The 8,374-nt window shown below is 44.0% G+C and overlaps 1 long non-coding RNA gene across 1 annotated transcript; it reads right to left on the bottom strand.

The window, feature by feature from the left end:
• Positions 1–3,821: 3,821 nt before the first annotated feature.
• On the bottom strand, positions 3,822–7,958 carry LOC136014527 (uncharacterized). Its single transcript, XR_010612759.1, has 3 exons — positions 7,929–7,958; positions 7,325–7,406; positions 3,822–3,880 (listed from the first exon to the last, which is right to left on the bottom strand). It is a non-coding gene; the product is annotated as an uncharacterized LOC136014527 (long non-coding RNA).
• Positions 7,959–8,374: the final 416 nt, after the last annotated feature.

Here is an 8,374-nt window from a genome sequence, read left to right as displayed (position 1 = left end):
CTGTGGCTGCCCCATCCCTGGCAGTGCTCAAGGCCAGGTTGGACACAGGGGCTTGGAGCAAGCTGCTCCAGTGGAAGGGGTCCCTGCCCTTGGCAGGGGTTGGAGCTGGAGGAGCTTTAAGGTCCCTTCAACCCAAACCAGTCTGGGATTCTATGAAAATCAAGTACTTTAATCTTTCCCAGCTGACAAAGCCACGCTGCTTTATCCTGCATACTCTTTCCAAGCCTGGGCTACCCGCCCTCACACGCATGTACCATACACATGTCATATCTCTGAGACATGTAAATGCTATCTAGCCCTGCCTGCGGGGATGAAAAGGGTGAGCACACCCACCTGATGAGGTAGCATCTCCCAAGCAGTCAAAGGGAGAAGGCTCTTCTTACATCAAAGTTGTCAGATGGGGTTGTTTTCTTTATACAGGCATCAGCTTTTCCTTTCCTTCTTTTCATTTTCTTTAAAGTTAATTATATCCCAGAGCAGTAAACAGATCTTGTAGCACTTACAGCAACTGCTCCTCATACATTAAGGACCTGAGCAAATGAAGATTTAAACTCTGGTAATGCATAAATAGACATGTCACGTTTACCTGAGATACTTGGATAAACATGCCCCTTTTCTTCTCAACTGCCTATGATAAAAACTAATACCTCACCCACAGGATGAAATGCATCCACGTGCACATGAAACCTTTAGGGTCCCTACCAGCATGTTTTCACCTGTTGAAGGACTGAGATGGAGACGCAAAGAGCTAGACTAATAACTGATGCAGACCTAAGCAATATCTCAATATCTTATAGATAAATGATTTTGGAAAGAATTATCTGTTCTTATCAGAAGGAAAGATCTATAACTCATTCTTAGCCTTTCATCACTAGGAGGAAATACACTGCGACTTCATTATCTGTTCTTATTTTTCTCTGTATGTGTATTTATCTCTCTCCCTCACTCTTTATCAATTCAGCCACCTGTGATCACACAAGTGCAAAGTTCATGTGGGGCCCAAGCCAGCCCTCCCATTTGCTCATCTCTGACCTCCAACAATAAGCTTGTTTTCATACTCTACACTACATTTTTCCCTGGCTGCAGCTGAAATCCCATCCTCACACGATGTCTTTTTGTCCTGATGGGACACTTTGTGGTTAAAATCCACACGGAATCAATCTCAGCACTGTAAATCTCAACAGGAGGGGCTGGAGCTGAGCCTTCCACCAAGCCCGTACATGTCCCAGACTGGGGCTTTAGGTCAGGCATATTTTGAATTCCAGCTTGTTAAAGTTACCGGCTCCTGCACCCGTCTCCCCTCCAGCTCCCAGAGTGGGTTTAGGGCTTCTTCCAGCCCTTACCTCAGTGTTTTCCAATCTAATGATTAAGATGTGCAGGTACATTTCTGGCTTCCCAATCCACGAGGGCAGTAACCCTATCCCTACACCTTCTTTCCCTAGTGCACTGCACTGCTTACCCAGAAGCGCCGAGATCCCTCTTGTGTGCACACATGCACCTTGTGGAACCCGAATCGCTGGGATTTTGCAGTAAGATCAAATTTCAGCCTTGATAGTCATTCATTCACTCATTCATTCATGGAAAAGGATACATGGACTTCATCCTGCCCAAATACGAAAGCTATTTTTTTCCGGGGTGTATTGCATGCTGCAGCCAGCAACTGGCTGCCCCATTTGGGACATGTGTCCTTTGTAAAAGATTCTCCTATTACATCAGCTTGTGAGAAAAATTCCAAGTGGGAAAGCATATGATTTTCAGTTTGGCACTGTGATAACTACTACTAATACAAAGAGTAAGCATTTTCTGCTATAGCCTGGAAAGAGTTTGCCAAAAGTCAGGCTTTCCTATAAAAATAGCTGCATGTCCACATCACTTAGTTTCTCTCAGAAATATACAAAAAATACAAGCTTTTTTTTTGATAGCTTTAGCCTGCACTGCCCAGCCACATTAAGCCACAGCAAACTACATTCTTATGGTTGTCATAACATTTTGCTCTGTGTTGCTTGTGACGCGGATAATCTATTAAGATATATAAGGTGCAGAATGGTGCCTTTATGTCTCCAAGTTCCTGCAATCTGCTGCAAGAACCCAGCGCAATTACTGCTGGAGTGGTGCAGGAGCTACTCCTCGCCACTGCTGCAGCCCACCAGAGGGTCTGGGCCAGTGACTCCAGGCAGGCTTGGCCACAGCCATGGGGGCTGTGGGGACCAGCATTCCTCCCACTGCACTCCCCCTTCTCCTCGCCTACCCCAGCCTGTCATCAATCTTACTAAAACGACAGCAGACAAATGTTAGCCTTTGCAAAGATCAAATGAAATCTATGGCTTTAGGGCTGTTCACCAAGGAGCAGAGTAGTCTACACCAGACACGGGCACCAGCAGTCACCTCCTCTGCATCAACCCGCCTTGAATCAGTTTGGCAGCCATCACAGTCATCTCTCCACAGGCAACCCGAATCCTGAAATAGATTGTGACAAACTTTAATGTTTTAGCCTCTCCACAGAGTTGTTGGGTGATTTTATAGCAAGATTGCTCATTCGAAACTTTTTTTGGGTGAGAGTTTTGAGTGTGTTTGGGGTGATGTTGGGAGGGGGCTTGCATTTGCAGTCACATTGACAAGCAGCTCGGGAGCGCACAGGAGTGGGGGCTCATTCGGGTTTAGTTCTCTTGGACCTTACATGTTCAGTAACCTGAAATCTGCAGGCAAACGGGAGGGGAGGGGAAAAAGGGAAAAGGGGAAAAAAAAAAAGAGATTACTCCATGGCATAAATATGCTGTATGTGCCCTTGTCTCATGCAATTTCTTTACATCGATGTGCAGGAATATTTATCCCCAGTAGAAATGTTTAACTAATCTGGTAAATGTCAAGCCATATGGTGTACATTGTAAGGATTTCATCAGGCCTTTTTAACTCTTTGTGAAAGTCTCTCCCTCTCCTTCCCTAGGCTTCCCCCCTTCCTCTCTATTTTTCCCCCTTTGTTGCTGCCCCACAGAGCCCATGAGGAAGGGGACAGTGTGCAGTGTTATTAAGATGAGTTAGATCAGGGGGTGATGTTCATGTTTCAGAATATCAAGCAATATTAATCAGAAGTGCAACTCATGGGGCATCTTTTTGCTGGGCAAAGGGACCCACTGCATGTTTTATCAGCAGTGACCTGCAGAAGAACATCGCTAATACTTTGTTAACAAACTATCCACCCCAACAATACACAAAGTTCCGAGGAGCTACCTCATCTCTTATCGCTTCCTTTGAATAACCGAGGCTTTACAACAAATAGACTGCACTTTCAAGTAAAGGAAATGTTTCTGTACGGTTACTATCTAATGTATCTCCCCCGAAAAAGTGTGATTTACAATAAGCAATATCAGAAAAGAATAAACCGTTCTATTAGTGCCAATCCTTGTTCATGGTTTTAGAACAAGACATATCTGCTTTCTTCCTATAAATCTTGGCTCTATTTTTAGAGTTTGCAAATAATGATTCCAGTCTTTGGCTGCCTGCCACTTCTGTGGAAAACTAGAATAGCCACAGTGCAAGGCTGTAATATATAAGGAATAAAGGAAACTAAAGAAGAGAGGGATCTTGTTGAACTCTGTGTAGTCCATACCAGGACAGGCCGGTTCGAGATAGGGATAAGTGATGCACATGAACAGAATGCATCAGGGAAAGCAGGAGCAGGCTGGAAATTTGGCCCAACTTCCACACCTATTTCAGAATCCTTTTACCCAAAACAAATTGCAATAGCTTGTACCTATATGGGCTTTTTGCTGCATCACCAGTGCGTGCTCGCACTCAGCAAGCTCCTTCTGGACACCACTGCTGCCTTTTCATCTCAGGGGCCACTGAATCTACTTTTAACATCTGTGTGCGGAGACAGAATCTGCAGGCAAAGGATTACAGAGCATTTCTTGCTATGGTACAGCCCAGGAATAAAAGAAACAACAGGAAAAACTACCACCTTCAGCCGTGGCCTCTGGACGTTTTAGAGCTGTGGAAGGCTAGGGAGGGGGAGCTGCAGGTCAAGGAAAGGATAAGATCAGGGTGTCTGGGAATGGGGAGGGAGAAAGAGGAATGTGGCGAAGGAGGTAGAGAAGGAAAAGCAGGGAAATGACAGCATTCAGATAAATTTAGCTCAGAATCCAAACTTCAGGGGGAGGGGAGGCGTTTCCTGCCCCAAACCTCTGAACTTTCTGAGACTCTCCCATATCGCGAGTCATTTACCTGTAAAGAGAACTGAAAGGGGGGGGGGGGGGGGGGGGAGAAAAAGAGGGAGAAAATTGAAATAAACAGTTCTCTGGTGTTTAAACAACCCTTCCATCCCACTCCCCCAGGGTCAAATGTTCAAGCACAAGGACACAAACAAAAAAAAAAAAAACCCAGAAGAAAAGAAAGGAAAATCACTTTTGAAAGAGGATTTGTACACGAATGCATTATCCCCAGTGTACCAACTGTTAACACAAAGCGCCTTCCCCACATACCTGCTAGCTCCCTAACTCCAAAGTGTTTATTGGTAAGTTATACTTAACTTCACATCATTTTTAAGGGCACTGGTGAGTGATAGTATGACAGCTTTGTAGTTATCGGAGCTTTGCTATGTGCAAGCATTTTGGAAAACACACAACAAATGCAAGGCTAAGCTGTAAACACACCAAAAAAAAACAGAACAAGAAAACAAATATTAATAATGATTCAGAAGCAGTAGCCCAAGACTTTTACTGTGGAAGCTATAAGATGACTGTATCTATTAGCCATATATATATATATAAATATATATGATATATATAAAAATATATATGATATATATAAATATATATAAAATATATAAAAGTATATAAATATAGATTAGATATATATAATATATTTTATAAATATATACATTTATATAATATATAAAGTTTCTCACGCTAATGTGTTTCTAATAACAATGTTATCTGACTGTATAGGCAGACTGTATAGCAGCCTCTCAGTATTCAGGAAGTTGTTGGCAAAGACTTCTGCAATAGCCTGTGTGATTTTGCATTATTTCCTTTAATTGAACCAACAAGAACTGCACTCCTGCACTCCCGACCTTTCCTCAGAAGGCTAATTTGAGATTAAGGTAGTCTCAGGGTAAGAAATAGGCAGTGCATTTTTAAAGCACAGAAACATTTGTATAGTAACAGAAGATTAAGATCAATTCGGTACCAGGATCCTTTCAGCCCCAAACTGCTTTGCTCTTAAAGGGTTCTTTGGAAGGACTTTGGTGAGACAATGCAGTATCTTAATATCAGAAAAGTTAAATTCACTCAGCTTTGTCTTTGTGCTGAGTGTTTTAGGGCTTGTAATAAAGATGCTACCCATGACTTTGAGTCCTTGGTGTCTACAGTCACCCAGTAGGACATTCACAAGTCCCTTAGGAAAACTTACACAAGAGCATAAAATATGTCATGCCAGATAAATGACTCTCTGTGGCTCTTATATTATTCTGGTCTAGGACTGAATGTTGCAATACTTAAACCATGTGTAGTAGCCAGGGAATGAATGAGACAGGCTCCTCAGTGGGAGAAGGAGACCCCAAGTGATTTGGGAGAAGATAGGAGGAAAAATGTTTTGATTACAGCTGTGAACATTATGCCAATATACTAGACAGAGCCTGCTGCATGACTCTGTGCCAAAATACAGAGCAATGACTAAGGCCCAGATGAAAAAAGGGACCGAACAGCGGGGGGAGTGTGTGTGTTTTTAATATGTGTGGATTTACTCCATGTGTTCTCAGGCACAGTGATAAACAAATAGAGAAGCTGTATGCGGGGCCGACAGCGACCCAGGCTCCAGCATCTGCTCCTGGTTCTGCTCTTGCCTCTATAGGTTCGTGGCTGCCTGGGTGTGCTGTGCCTTCAGCCTCACCAGGATACACGTGAGCCAGCCATGATTTAGAAGAAAACCTAGTAAAGGAGTTTTCTTCTCAGGCTTCCCTTTCCCCATGCGCTCCATCAGCTTACGCTTTCTCATGCAGAGGCTGGAGAGAGGGCAGAGCTGTGCTTTTCACTGGGAACAAGAGGCAGAGACTGAGCTGTTGTGCTGAAACTGTTCCTTTTGCCATGTAAAGAAGGGACAGGATGAAAAGAAAGAGCTGGAGACCAGTTAACTGCACTGCCTTTCTGCAGTGCTGTATACAGAATGCTCATATTCAGAGCTGGAATAATACATTTCCCTCAGCTGTAATGTTCGAATAGGGCTGATCGCGCTGTCCTACACAAGGGCATTCATGAAGTCAGGAGGAATACTTCAATCAGTGTGGCTGCAGGTAAAAGACCAAACAGTCACTGCTGCAACGTGGATTTAAGGTCTGTTCCCTCTATTTACACATGTAGATATTGTAATGCTGCTATGCAAACAGTCCTCTGTAGACTTTTGCTTGTGGATCTTATTATAACACGTTCCTGCTTATGAATGGCACCTCTCCTCTGCAATATCTGCTGTTGTGCCCTTTGTGCTTTACCTCCCGACTCTCTCCTGGTTTTGTTACTCTTTGTGGTGGCAGGATTTAAAAAGTAGGAAATGAACTTTCCCTTCTCTTCTCTAAGTGATGCTCACGGCGTGTGAGCTGCGGTTGCATTGTATTCCCTGAACTTTGCAGCCACTGGAAACACGAACAGTATGTCAACTTGTTCCTGTCTTTGCAAGAGAATTCAAGGTCAAGCTGACCAGTGAACTCTCGTATTTAAACAGGGTAAGTCAATGCTCATCTACAGCACAGAAACTGCCTCTAGGAAAGATGTTAACCCCATGATGGGCCTCCAGACAGCGCAAGCCGTGTCACGGCTTTTAAGGCAGTTTGCTGCTGCTGTCAATAAGAGCTGGACATAGTGCATATGTCTACCGGGCCTGAACAAGTGTCCCTTCTTTGGATGTGCGCCGTGCACTGGAGGCCCTCAAGGGGTTAATACATGCCATTCCCGAGTTCAGTGAAGGGACAGGGAGAGCCGAACAGCGGGAATTTCAGGATGTTAATAGCCTCTTCTCTTCCGATTGGCCCAGAACGAATGCAGGGTACAGTAAATTGTCCTTGTCAGCTTAGCTCACATGATGATATGCTTTATTTCTTGACATGCCTTGAATCTGTCCCTTGAATTTATGTTCAGAAAATAAACACTTCCAGACGGCAATAAAGCATTCGGTTGTAGCTGGCTGTTGCACAGGCTCAAGCCAACCGAAGCCATTTGCTTTAGAGTTTCTAGAGCTTGCAAAGCTTCAGCTCTGTGCTTGTGCTTCCCTCAGTTCCTGCTCATGTTAGAAAGCGTCCCTCCTCCCTCCTCGGACCTGAGGGGATGTCCCAACTTACTCAGGAACGCTCCAGAGAGTTTCACTTCTTTTCCATGCATCCTGAAAGATGACATCGGGCACACAGACCGACCCTCTCACGTCTCATAGAAGGCAACACAGAGAAAAGAAGTAATTTAATGGCAGCAAATCACACAGTAAAGATATCAATGATTCTGAATATTAATTTCTTGCCATTAAAACGCCCATAAATAAATACCTTTTTTGTCTGATGTGGCTGAGAAAACAGTCGGTGGCTGGCCGATGGTTAGGAATCTTGTATGCAACAATCCCCAAGCGTTGCTGACAAATACCCAAATAGAGCTGCAGTGTTAGTTTGCAACCAGTGACTTTATCGCTATCCTTTCTCTCCTCAATCCCCCTCAATAACAACAGTTTATAACTGCATAGTTACAGTATAGGGGAGTTTGGCAAAAATCAATGGTAAATGCGCATAGGAGACAACAAAAGAGCAGTACAAATAAAAAGAGCCTCATTACAGCTTTAGTTTATTCGAGGTGTGTGGATATTAAAATGTTTTCTTCAACACAAAAGCACTAGGAGAAGAAATACTGACTTATATCCACCACGTTCAGGGTTGGGCAGCCAGTACCCGAATACTATACCTGGAACAGACCTGAAGAGTCCCATTCATGGGTGGTTTTCATTCTTCTTCCACTTGACTTCACAATTTCTGTTCAAGTCCATGCCTCCTCAAAAAAGCACCCACGCGGGAACCCACATGGGGCCAGAAGTGGCTTGTTTGTCACCTGAATGTGTCTGATAGTGAAATTATCTGACAAGGAGTCTGGAGAACAGCAGGGGTACTGTTCTGTTCCAGATTATAAACTCATTAGGAGATAAGGATGCAAAAATAGGAATACTCCAGGTGGAGCAGGAGTAAATTCACATGGATTGCTTGTTGGTGGGAACAGCTGCTACAGTGCTAAACAGGCCAAAGAAAGGGAGTGACCACAGAGGTGGTGGATCTCCCATCCCACAAGTGGGGAGCTGGATGGAGAGGAGACAGCCAAAGGACCTAACATGGGGGACCAGCACAGAAGCTAGTAGG

Source organism: Lathamus discolor, chromosome 5 (assembly GCF_037157495.1).
Source record: "Lathamus discolor isolate bLatDis1 chromosome 5, bLatDis1.hap1, whole genome shotgun sequence".
NCBI lineage: Eukaryota > Metazoa > Chordata > Aves > Psittaciformes > Psittacidae > Lathamus > Lathamus discolor.
This window is presented reverse-complemented; position numbering and strand designations above follow the sequence as displayed.